Here is a 13,977-nt window from a genome sequence, read left to right as displayed (position 1 = left end):
AGTACGTTGAGGACGTTGGATGTGCAAATCTTCTTTGACCGTTTTGAACTTTTTAGTGGACATCAGAATTATTCCACACAGGATGTTAGATATGCAAATATTCTATGATCATAATAGTACTTTTAAATGGACTTTAAAATTAATCAACGCTCAGAACGTTGGATGTGCACATCTTGTATGACCATAAAATACTTTTCAATGGACATCAGAATTAATCAACATTCAGGACGTAGGCTGTGCCAATCTTGGATGATCATGAAGTGCTTTTTAATGGGACATCAGAATTAATCCACACTCAGGACTTTGGATGTGCCATTCGTGGATTAACTTGAAGTGCTTTTTAATGGGACATTATAATTAATCCACGCTCAGGACGTTGGATGTGACATTCTTGGATGACCATGAAGTGCTCTTTAATGGGACATCAGAATTAATCCACGCTCAGGATGTTGGATGTGCAATTCTTGGATGACCATGAAGTGCTTTTTAACGGGACAGCAGAGTTAATCCACACTCAGGACGTTGGATGTGCCATTCTTGGATGACCATGAAGTACTTTTTAATGGGACATCAGAATTAATCCACGCTCAGGACGTTGGATGTGCCATTATTGGATGACCATGAAGTGCTCTTTAATGGGACATCATAATTAATCCAATCAGGACGTTAGATGTGCCATTCTTGGATGACCATCTAGTGCTTTTTAATTGGACATCATAATCAGTCAACGCTCAGGACGTAGGATGTGACATTCTTTGATGACCATGAAGTGCTTTTTATTGGGACATCAGAATTAATCCACGCCCAGGACGTTGGATGTGCCATTATTGGATCACCATGAACTGCTTTTTAATGGGACATCAGAATTAATCCACGCCCAGGACGTTGGATGTGCCATTCTTGTATGACCATGAAGTGCTTTTGAATGGGACATCAGAATCAATCTACACTCAGGACGTTGGATGTGCCATTCTTGGATGACCGTGAAGTGCTTTTTAATGGGACATCAGAGTTAATCCACACTCAGGACGTTGGATGTGCCATTCTTGGATGACCATGAAGTACTTTTTAATGGGACATCAGATTTAATCCACGATCAGGACGTTGGATGTGCCATTATTGGATGACTATGAACTGCTTTTTAATGGGACATCAGAATTAATCCACGCCCAGGACGTTGGATGTGCCATTTTTGGATGACCATGAAGTGCTTTTGAATGGGACATCAGAATCAATCTACACACAGGACGTTGGATGTGCCATTCTTGGATGACCGTGAAGTGCTTTTTAATGGGACATCAGAATTAATCCACGCTCAGGATGTTGGTTGTGCCATTTTTGGATGACCATGAAGTGCTTTTGAATGGGACATCAGAATTAATCCACGCCCAGGACGTTGGATGTGCCATTTTTGGATGACCATGAAGTGCTTTTGAATGGGACATCAGAATCAATCTACACTCAGGACGTTGGATGTGCCATTCTTGGATGACCATGAAGTGCTTTTGAATGGGACATCAGAATCAATCTACACTCAGGACGTTGGATGTGCCATTCTTGGATGACCGTGAAGTGCTTTTTAATGGGACATCAGAATTAATCCACGCCCAGGACGTTAACGTTGGATGTGCCATTTTTGGATGACCATGAAGTGCTTTTGAATGGGACATCAGAATCAATCTACATTCAGGACGTTGGATGTGCCATTCTTGGATGACCGTGAAGTGCTTTTTAATGGGACATCAGAATTAATCCACGCTCAGGACTTTGGATGTGCCATTCTTGGATGACCGTGAAGTGCTTTTTAATGGGACATCAGAATTAATCCACGCTCAGGACGTAGGATGTGCCAATTTTGAATGACCATGAAGTGCTTTTTAATGGAACATCACAACTAATCCACGCTCAGGACGTAGGATGTGCCATTCTTGGATGACCATTACATGACTTTTAAGTTGACATCATACATGACTTTTAAGTTGACATCAGAATTAATCCACGCTTAGGACGTAGGATGTGACAGTCTTTTTTTACCATTACTTGACTTTTTAGTGGACATCAGAACTAATCCACGCTCAGGACGTTGGGTGTGCAAGTCTTATTTGACCATTACATGACTTTTTATTGGATATCAGAATTAATCCACGCTCAGGACGTTGGATGTGCCAGTCTTAAATGACCATGATATTACTTTTCAATGGACATCAGAATTAATCCACGCTCATGACGTTGGATGTACCAGTCGTATTAGACCATTACATAACTTTTTAGTTGACATCAGAATTAATCCACGATCAGGACGTATGATTTGCAAATTTTCTATGATTATAGATTCAGATTCAGATTCAATATTTATTAAAGTCTCTAATAGTTCTTTTAAATGTACTTTAAAATGTATCCACGCTCAGGACGTTGTATGTGCGAAGTTTTGTTTACCATAATATTACTCTTCAATTGATATCAGAATAAATCTACGCTGAAACACGGAGTGTGAATAATAAAAATATATATTGATGCAAAAAATAGGTACGTAACAGGACATGAATAAAAGAGACTATGAGTTATATGTTAGTTTCCGAATAATTACATTGCATGTATATTTCATTATGATACGTTATTTTGATTGGCTAACAGCAATCTCGCGTCATTCTGAAATTAACCTTCATTTTCAAAATGAAATGTAATATTCTTAATGACACGAGCTTCTTCAATAAAGTGCACAGTTAAACAAAAGAAAATCTTGATAAAAAACATGGTTTCATGAACCTAGCAAAAATAAAGATAAATATAAGTATTGAATGCTTCTTATAGTGATTGCATAGTGTTGTAAAAGCATAGACTAAACGCACATTTTTAGAATGAAGCGCAACAAAATGTACTTCGGTCAACGCTTTTCCACCCCAATGAATTTAAAAAAAAGAAGCAATCAATTCTGAAAAAAATCCACACCTATAACGATGGCTTCTATGACCATAATTTGAGTTTAGATTTCGTTGGACATTAGAATAAAAGAGGGACGAAAGAAACAAGAGGTACAGTCAAACTCATAGAACAAAAATAAACTAACAACACCATGGCTTAAACTGAAAAAAGACAAACAGACAACTAATAGTACACATGACACAAAATGGAAAACTAAAGACTAAGCAACACGAACCCCACCAAAAACTGGGGGTTATCTCAGTTGTTCTGGAAGGGTAAGCAGATCCTGCTCCATATGTGGCACCCGTCGCGTTGCTCGTGTTATCAAAAACCCAGCAAAATAGTCTAAGTCGGTAGGTCACATTCATGAAAAGGGAAGAGGACTGTAGTTACGAAGTAAGGAACATATCCGATTTCATCTTTGAAACGGTTATTCCATAACGGTCACCCAACTCGTGATTGCGTCCGTAAAACTTGATTACGAAGGGATGATTTCAACTTCATCATTGTCTTAGTTTAATAGCTTCCTTGTGAGCAGTAACTCTCTACCAAGGAAAATCAAATCATGATAGGAAATACAAGCATGGAAATATCGTAACAAATATGCAAAGGTACTTGAGGACAGGACAATGTTTTTTAACCCTCCCCCTTTTTTTCAAAATCCGTTATTTTTTTCGTTTTCTACTAATTTCAATCATTTTCGCGTTTTTTAATATTAAAATATCACTGACCGCTTGGAATTGATAGTAAATAGCAAATTGCAAGTTATTTGTAGTATATTGATATACTTATAATACAGAAAAACGCGAAAATAATTGAAATCAGTAGAAGACAGGGAAAATAACCCGGATTTTGAAAAAAAGGGGGGAGGGCAACAAAAAAAAAGTACCTATGTTAATGTTCTCCATGTTTTCTTTGAATGTACCTAACAACATTAATGTAATTTTTGGTTTCAATCATGTTAACATAGAAAAATATTTTTCTATAAATAGAAACTTTTATTAAAACCGTTACATTAATTAATACTTTTTGATATTGCAATAATCATGTTCAAGTAGAAATTTCTGTACTTAAAAAAAAATGTTCAAATCAGGTTTTCATTATCTCTCGCCCATGCAATTAAATTATTTAATGCTTCCCTCAAATGTTTAGTTCGCGTATATATATATTTAAATATATTTGGATAAGAACTATAGCTAGATCTGTATTGTTTTTACAGAAATAATTTAATTGCGAATTATCAAGATTGTGGTAGGCGAGATAACTCACCCTATAAACACGATGATTAATAGTAGCAAATCATAAATTTCTTTAGTGAATAGAGTTAGTCACGGAACAATCAAATGATGCTTTATGCCAGTTGTGTACGTACTATCCGTTGACTGTCCTGATCGGAGATCATTAGGCTGTTGACCACTGTTGGAATTAAGGGTTGCAAAGTATGGAAAGCCAACGGGGTCAAAATTCTTACTTCGTAACTTGTCAATTTGTAACTTGTATAACTGTGAAACTTGTAACTGTGTGATTTGTCAATTCCTTAAATTGTCAATTCCTTAAATTGTCAATTTGTATATTGATGTTTTGTAACTTGTCGATTCGTAAATTGTCAATTTGTATATTGATATTTTGCGCATGCTCGAGAGTTATGGTAGTGTTTTTTTTTGCTCCTGCAAAAAAATGAAAATATGATACTATAAACTTTATCTTTGAATTGGAGGATTCTGTTTTAGTCTTCTTGGAACTTCTTGGAAAATGTAATTATCTAATGATGTTTTAATACAAGAAGCAAATGGACGAACTATCTTTATTTATTCGGCTCCTGAGTAATGAAGATAAAAAAAATGTTTTATTATATCATATGTGTACTTTGCAAAACAAACTGAATGAAAAATTATTTTAAATGAGTCACTTAATTAATGTATATATACTATATATTAAAACTGTATTGATTATGCACTATTTTGTCATAAAATCTAAAGGAACCAGAAAACTAAACGAGGACCTAAATTGGACTACCGATATTTCCAACGTAGTCAAAAAGGCATAATTAACACTAGGATTCCTGATAAGAAATTTGAAACTCGATGTGGTTTCACCATTATTTAATATGGTTGTGTCATTAGTCAATGTGGTTTTAACATTACTTGATGTGTATGTGACTTAACGTGATGTAGTTGTTTCATTACATGATGTGGTTTTGTTATTTCGTAATGATGATTTGTCTATTCTTAATATGATTTTAACATTACGTAATGATGTTTCAAAATTTGACGATTTTACACTACTTGATGTAGTGTTTGTTTCATTATTTGATGTGGTCTTGTCATTCTTTGATGTAGTCCTGTCATTCTTTGATGTGGTTATCCCATTACCTGAAGAGGTAAAACCACGTGACCAATTCAGAAAAACATGTTCTATTTTTAGATAGATTTCTATGTTGTATGTGCCTTGAATGATCTAATTAGTGTTCAAATTAAAGTTCGGGTTACTGTTTGAGTTAAACTTTGAGTTAGTTTTCGAATTCAAGTCATGATTAGAAATAAGGTTCTATTGAGCATTGAGTTTCGAGTTAGACTTTGAGTTTGAGTCACATTTAAAGGCAGAGTTCTACAACTTTGAATTTGAGTAACTGGTAATAATGGTGAAACCACATCGAGTAATGACAAAACCATATTGAGTACTGACAAAACTATATCAAGTCAATACGAAACCATATCGTGTAATATCGAAATAGCATTAAGCAATGACTATTCCATATTGAGTTATATTAAAACATCATTACGTAATGTCAAAACCATATTAAGTAAAGTTGAAAGACAAAATATCATTAAGTAATAATAAAACAACATAAAGATATATCAAAGTTCCACATAAGACAGCTGTTGCGTTCCATAAGAAGCTAATATTTCTGTACGGGGTGGTCGAGGCCGGAGGGGCTGGTTTCTCAGTGCTATAGAGCCACGGTCAATAAAAAAAGCTCGTTCAAAAAGAACACTGAATTGGTGCCAAGGGCCAGATTTAACAATTACCAGTGATCATCAGTCAAGAAATGTTGTGAAAAAAAAATACATATCAAAAACTACACAAAGTGTTTTGAGATCTCAACGAGCAAAATACCACAATATTCCAACTCATTTTTCGTAAAAACAGTATTTGAATGGAACCACCTTGAAGAAACTAGTGCGCACACCGAGCGTTGACAGTTGTTCAGAAACTGCTCTCGTGCATCGTCAACACATCGACGGCGCTCTCTCTACCGTTGTGTTAAAGCAAGTATTTCTATCCACAATGTTTTCCTACAGATACAGATACTATATTAGGAGGTGTCCCCTCTTGATATTTTGTTAATGACCATGATCATAAAACTATGAAACTGTTTATTTTTTACTACACGCGTCACCTACATAAAATTGACAAAGGAAATGGGGAATGTGTTAAAGCGACAACAACCCGACCATAGAGCAGACAACAGACGAAGGCCAGCAATGAGTCTTCAATGCAGCGAGAAACTGCCGCACCCGGAGGAGTCGTTCAGCTGGCCCCAAAACAAATTTGTATGCTAAATCTGTGATTATGGACGTCATACTAAACTCCTAATTATACACTAAGTCTTACTTACTTTCATTGGTCGACTACAGTTACGAATTATAAACAAGAAACTAAAATTGAAAATCATACAAGACTAACAAAGGCCAGTGGCTCCTGACTTGGGACAGGCGCAAAAATGCGGCGGGGTTATAAACATATTTTTTTTAAATTTCACCCCCTCCCCTTATACACCCACTTTTAACCAAAGTGACGCCATATCCCTTTGACTTGTCTGAGAAAAGATCACGACATCTCGCCATTTCCATGACAGCGGTAAATATCCCCAATATGCTAACACTAATTTTATTTCTCCATGAAAATATTTGCACATGATTTGAGGTTTGGCATGGTTTGTCAATTGAGTTAGGATTATATTGTTACGAATTCATTGCAAATGATTTTTTTATTTTATATGACATGCAAATTTACGAAAAATTATTGATTAACATCGTGAATCATTTCGATAAATTTACGATCCGGTCGACAAAATATAAGATGTGGTAAGGTTGGCGGGCTATAAGGAGGCGTGGCACCGGGTGGGGTTCATATTGGGAATACTGGGCGTTAAGCAGCTGTTGAGATCGAGGGACGCGTGAATATTTTGGTCTTTTTGGTTGTAATTATTTACAGAACGAAAATCTTGTAGCGGCAATTTTTAAGCTTCTTGATCAGAAAAATCGGTAGTAATGTATATATATATATGTCCCCTCCTGTCAGATTAAAATGGTCCGATAATAGCATTTTAGGATTACTAGAAATCGTTTATCACTAGTACCTGGGTTTTCCAGTAATGATATAGCCTTTTATAGCCGACTATATGGTATTAGGTTTTCTCATTGTTGAAGGCCGTAGGTTGCCTATACTTGCTTACATTGACTTTATTTGAACTTCGCTTTGGTGGATAGTTGTCTCATAGGCAATCATACGGTTTATTGCCACATCTCCTTAATGTATTTACCTGAAGAATCCAGTCGTTATATTCCACTGACCAACGACTATTTCATTAACCTTGCAATTAGGAGAGATCGATTACGTCGACGCACTGGACTAATCGGGATGTATTTTTATATAGTTTCAAATCTCAAACAAAAGTCCATGTCAGTAAATAAAATAAAACTGGGATCCTGTAAACATGCAATTTTTGTTTTGCTTTCTTTTAGACGCATTTGCTGTTATTGATTTATTAAAATTACAAGTTATATATTCCATATGGCGGTGCTCCTACTTATAGGAGGCTTATACACCGAAGAAGAAACCGAGCGCCATCTGTCGTCATAATGATCGTAAGCATAATACAACGATGACATTTCACACATTGACAAATCACACATTGACATTTAACGAATCGACATGTTGCAATTTACAAAACATCAATATACAAATTGACAATTTACGAATCGACAAGTTACAAAACGTCAATACACAAATTGACAATTTACAAATCGGCAAGTTACAAAACATCAATATACAAGTTGACAATTTACAAATCGACATTTTATGAATCGACAAATTACTAAACATCAATATACAAATTGACAACTTACTGGAATCAACAAGTTACAAACCATAAATATACAAGTTGACATTTAACGAATCGACAAGTTACAAAACAGCAATATACAAATCATACAGTTACAAGTTACAAATTGTACGAAGTAAGAATTTTGACCCCGTTGGCTTTCCATAGCAAAGACTGGTCGGCACGGGGTCAGGATATTGTGTAGGGTGGTGTGTCTTCTTGTGGACTGTTACCTTGTGAATTAGCACACTAAAAAGTCTGGCTCAGCATTTCAATCTAGTACAAAGCAAGGTAAACATTCATATTACACTGACATGTTCTTGTCCTGAATATGCATTTAATTTGCCGCCGCAGGACTTTATGTGTAACGGTTTATTTCTTACTCTGTGATATTTTATCCTGGTGATAATTTGTCACAGTATTTTTTTTTTCCAGACATGATATTTCACAAGTAGATTTTTTCCAGAGGAGTGAAAATCTATCTGTGTTATGCGGATAGTATGTACCGGTATATATTTGCCGTACCATATTTCACAGAACCTTGTGAAATAGAGTCCCATTAACTACTATGTAAGTTATTCGCAATCAATATATACCCGACTATAATTATAAAATGTTTCACAAAGGTAGAAGAAATAATAATTTGCATAATTAATCAAACTAGGAAGGTAATTATGAGCAATTCATATTTTAAAGATGGTTATATGATATTTTCTTGAATCTAATTCATACGTGAAATTTTCCTTGAATCTTTTTTTTATATATTCATTTATATAAAAAGATGACTTACAGCATGATTTAATAAGACAGATAACATTTCACTGATAAATACTATCCAGCTGTTGAAATTGCTTTTGGTCAAATATATTGTTTTGCTATGATTTATCTGATTTCCATATAATTAACAACTACATGTACATTCTTGTCCCCAGACAAAACTATTTATATAGTTAAAGATATCATCATAATTAAATTCTTCCATTACTGTTAACATTAGTAATGCAACTATATTTCTACCTTTACTTTTTTATTTATACTAGAACACACCCGTGATATCGCGGGTCCGCGACTGAATTAAAGTATATAACTATGCGTAAGCCTTATTTTAGTATTGGTATTGTCATCTGATAAAGTCATGACGATTATAAGATACACAGTTTTCTCTGCTTTCAAATCTCTCTGTTTGAACCCGTCGACCTGGAACTTATCAATAATTGGTAATATTAATTATTTGGAAAACAAAAGGTCCCGGCCGGATGGAGTATTTTTTAATCAACAGCATTGTTCTATATCAGTTATAAATAAAGTTGGATTCTTTGATTCGCTGTTTTACGTCATGCCCGCTAACTTTAAGTCCAGATTTTTAGTATTCGTATTGTTATCTTAGCAAGTCTTACTGATGAAAATACGACAATAGGGAACAATTTGACAAAATTATGATTGATTTTAGTAGTGTCAATCCTGTGATTATGACCCGTGTATATAGCAAAATCCTAAATACACCGTTTGGTGGTGCGCCTGTCAGATGCGAAACGTACAGATAAGGTAATAGGTAACAGGTGAATATACTACTGGTACCGGTATCGGATTCGACCCGGAACTTGTTAATTATTGGCAATATTAATTATGTGGAAAACAATAGGGTCTTGATTGGTGTAATTTTTAATCTACACCATTGTCCTATATTAGCTATATATAAAGTTGAATTCTTTGATTTGTCGTTTGTAACCGATGACGGCTGACAAATTGGACCTCGTTACTTTAGTATTATAGATTTGTACTGAGATCTGAAAACAAATCACTTTTAACTTTTTAATTGATTTCACTTACCTTTTTTAATCATGATATTATTTCACAATTACCATCTTTGAAAATACTTCTGGTTTTCTTTCTTATGTTTCATGATCATTTTCTTTTTAAAAGAATGATATTTACTTGAATATTTCTGGAAATTTTTTCAAAGATAATTTGTGAAATAATTTCCCATTATAATACTTTTTTTTTAACAATTTAGCTTTAATTCAAATACACTATTATTATTTCATAGTATTTGTAAAGGATAAGTTTTTTCTAATAACTATTCAATAAGTTAACTACCCAGATAGAATTTCACGGCAAAGGAAAAACTATTCCAGGGAAATGTTTTCCTCCGGATAAAAAAACAACAACAAATACTGTGACATTTTTTCCTCCGGATCAAATTTCATCCGGATATAATTTTGCTTTACATATGCAGCCATCTGTGACCATCTTATTAGACTAGTATAGTCGCCTATTTCTCATGTGACTTTTTCAAAAATAAGGGCAACTTACTCTGTATGTTACTGTGTAGTTTTTAATCTGAAAACAATAATACAAAAACTTACCAATTGTCACACTAGAGCTGTATTTATAATTCTTAGACGGACCATGACATTTACAACGGTATGATCCACAATCAGTTAAGTTAAACGATTTAATAGTCATTATTATTGTTCCTCTGTTTTTATATTTGTCTTTCTCCCTGTCAGTCAGATCTTCAAATTGACCTGATGATGACTCACGTTGCCATTGGCAGTATATAAGTCTATGCGGATTTGAACTTGTAAGTGTTATATCTCCATTGTCCTTTTGATCTGTAATATATGACTTATGTTAGAGCTGTGTTACAATATTGCTGTGTATAAAATAGAAAGTATGACCAAATATTACAATTATTAGTATTTGTTCTTTTGTCCTTCCTATGTGGCCATACATTGTAGTTGCATGTTTTCATTTTCTTTTTGATTTTTAACATTACTAGAAGAAATGTGATTAGTATAGAAAACGAACTAAGCACATTAGCCGTGTTTTCCCCCTTTTTATGCACTACTCTTAGATTTGAACATGATATAATTTTCTACTTCTCAATAAATCGGAATTTAGTAATTGATCAAATTCAGGATCTACTTGATATATGATGCAAACAATAACGTTATGAATAATTGTGTTTTCATATTTTGAATAATATTATTAGTTACATAGTGTGCAAGCTAAGATAAGTTTCTTTACACTTACAAATTAATAACGAGGATATAACTTATATCTCACTTAAGTATCTGGTGTATACCTCACATGCACAATATGGATTTATGGACTGCAACCTTTGTGGAACAATTTTAAAGACTGCGTTATTGGCTTACAAGCAACACAGTTGATATTTGTTTTTTTTCTTTACAGCCAATCGCATTTAGTATATAGCTAAAAATAATATCTTTAGTTAGCTTGCTTGTTAGCTGAAGCGTGAAGTCTTTATTAGTTAAAGTATACCACACACCTTTCGAAATAGCCTAGTTCTACCGACCGATAGATTGCGTATCTGTTGTACTAGTCTACTCTTAAAAAGAGGGTAGTTTACCTAACCCAAAAATGACTTAACAGATCAGCTAGTAAGCAAGCTTAACAAAAATATTACCTTTGCCTACACACTTTATGCAAATCGGCTGTAAATCAAAATACTGTATAAACATTTGTCCATGTACATATCATATATGTAGTAATTAGAACTTTAATAGAGAAAAGTGCCTCATGAAACGAAGAATGAAAGTTTTACTCATATTTGGACAAACATTTAATTTATTTTGCATGATCCTTAAAAAAGAATGGACAACGTAGATACAAGTATCTTGTCTTAGGGATGGATAAATCCTACTTCGTTAAGGATCACTCTGATTCAAACAGAAAATTCTCTGAAACTGACATTATCAAGATGCTTGATATTTTGATTGACAACATCATATTTGTTACGTTCGGAGGACATGTTTTTCAACAGACTGTCGGCATTCCAAAGGGAACCAATTGTGCCCCTCTTCTTGCCGACTTGTTTCATTATTATTATAATGAGGCTGACTTCATACAGGAACTTCTTAGGAAGAAAGATAAGAAGTTAGCTATATCCTTTAACTCTACTGTCCTCCATGTAGATGACTTTCTTTCACTAAATAATTCAAAATGTTGTGACTATGTTGAACGCATCTATCCCATCGAACTGGAGATAACGGATACAACAGATACAGTTAAGTCGGCCTCATATCTTGACTTACATCTAGAAATTGACAATGAGGGTCGGTTGAAAACAAAACTTTACGACAAAAGATATGATTGTAACTTTCCAATTGTGAACTTTCCATTTCTAAGTAGCAACATTCCAGCAGCACCTGCATACGTGGTATGAATCTCCCTATTGATACAATATTCCCGTGCTTGCATTTCCTATCATGATTTGATAGAGGGTTGCTGCTCACAAGGAAGCTATTTAACCAAGAGTTCCGAATGGTGAAGTTGAAATCACCATTCGTAAATTTTACGGACGCCATAACGAGTTTGTTAACCGTTATGAAATAACCGTTTCACAAATGATATCGGATTTCGGTACCACAATCCCCTTCCCTTTCATAAATGTGACCTACCGAACTAGACTATTTACCGAATTTTTATAACATAAACAAAACGACGAGTGCCACACGTGGAGCAGGATCTGCTTATCCTTCCGGAACACCTGAGATCAACCCTAGTTTTTGGTGGGGTTCGTGCTGCTTATTCTTTAGTTTTCTATGTTTTGTCATGTGTTCTATTGTTTGTCTGTTTGTCTTTTTTCATTTTAGCCAGGCGTTGTCAGTTTATTTTCGATTTATGAGTTTGACTGTCCCTCTGGTATCTTTCGTCCCTCTTTTAAATAGACATTTACATGTTAAGCATTAGGCATACGAACTAAAAATCATGGAAACGATCACAAAATTTTAATTGTGCAATTTTTTTCGTAAACAGGATAAACATCTGATACCCTATTTCGAACTTTTATTCTATGCTAGTAATACCACGGCCGTCACTCGGCTAACCGAGAGATTGGTCGGTTAATCTATCTGAGTATGCGGTGATGTGGGTGGTTGGTTTGTTAATCGGGTTGGTTAAAATCTGTTAATCAAGTGTAATCGAGAAAATCATTGCAATGTCAGTATGTTTCATTGTATAACTTTTTAAATATATTTTTATCATAAAAATTATTCATGTCTACGGAAGCGTATTAGCGCCACACATTTTTTTTTTTAATTTTTCTTCCTATGTTTGCGTATAACGCAAACCTTTGCGTTATAACGCAAACCTTTGCGATATAACGCAAAACGTAAACCTTTTGCGTTGTAACGCAAACCTTTGCGTTATAACGCAAACCTTTGCGTTGTAACGCAAACCTTTGCGTTTTAACGCAAACCTTTGCGATATAACGCAAACCTTTGCGTTATAACGCAAACCTTTACCTTTGCGTTATAACGCAAACCTTTGCGTTGTAACGCAAACATTTGCGATATAACGCAAACATTTGTTTTATCTTATTTCTTATTTAAGATTCAAAGGAAACAGTAGTTATTAATGGAGGAGGCTGGATATAATAAAATTTATCACCTTTGTAGTAATTGCAAAGTAAACTGCTTGAATAATTAGATCATATCAATGACTAATAATGAGCAGAATAATATAAGAAGATGTGGTATGAGTGCCAATAAGAAAACTCTCCATCTAAGTCACTATTCGTAAAAGTAAACCATCATAGGCCGAATTACGGTCTTCAACACGGAGCATTGGCTCACACTAAACAACAAACTATAAAGGTCCCCAAAAACGATATCCAAGTTACTACTAGTATATATATTACAAAGAAAATTGAGTAAATTGAGGTTATACCTAAGAAAAAAATCAATCCTGCTAATATAGCTATAACCGAATATAAATATACTTCCAAAGTAAGCTCTCGTTTGAGAACTGTGTAAAGTAGGTTACATTCAAACAAGCTACCCTTTGGCAATAAATGTATAGAATGAAGATGTTTTATTAATAAAATTATGTTCTCTCTATTCAAATTGCTACCCAAGCATCTTAAAAATACTTCATTATATTGAAATTGAAATTCAATGACTTTCTATCAAAGAATCTTG

At 34.3% G+C, this 13,977-nt stretch overlaps 1 protein-coding gene across 1 annotated transcript in view; it reads right to left on the bottom strand.

Annotated features, from left to right (window-relative positions):
• Positions 1-13,977, bottom strand: part of LOC139529833 (uncharacterized) — a 109,943-nt gene that overhangs the window by 81,055 nt on the left and 14,911 nt on the right. The window contains exon 2 of the mRNA XM_071325743.1: positions 10,396-10,644. The gene's annotated coding sequence lies outside the window, so the exon portion shown is untranslated. The remainder of the gene's footprint in view (positions 1-10,395; positions 10,645-13,977) is intronic.

This window comes from Mytilus edulis, chromosome 7 (genome assembly GCF_963676685.1).
Source record: "Mytilus edulis chromosome 7, xbMytEdul2.2, whole genome shotgun sequence".
In the NCBI taxonomy this organism is placed as follows: domain Eukaryota; kingdom Metazoa; phylum Mollusca; class Bivalvia; order Mytilida; family Mytilidae; genus Mytilus; species Mytilus edulis.
The sequence above is the reverse complement of the archived record's forward strand: the minus strand, read 5'-3'. Positions and strand labels throughout refer to the sequence as shown.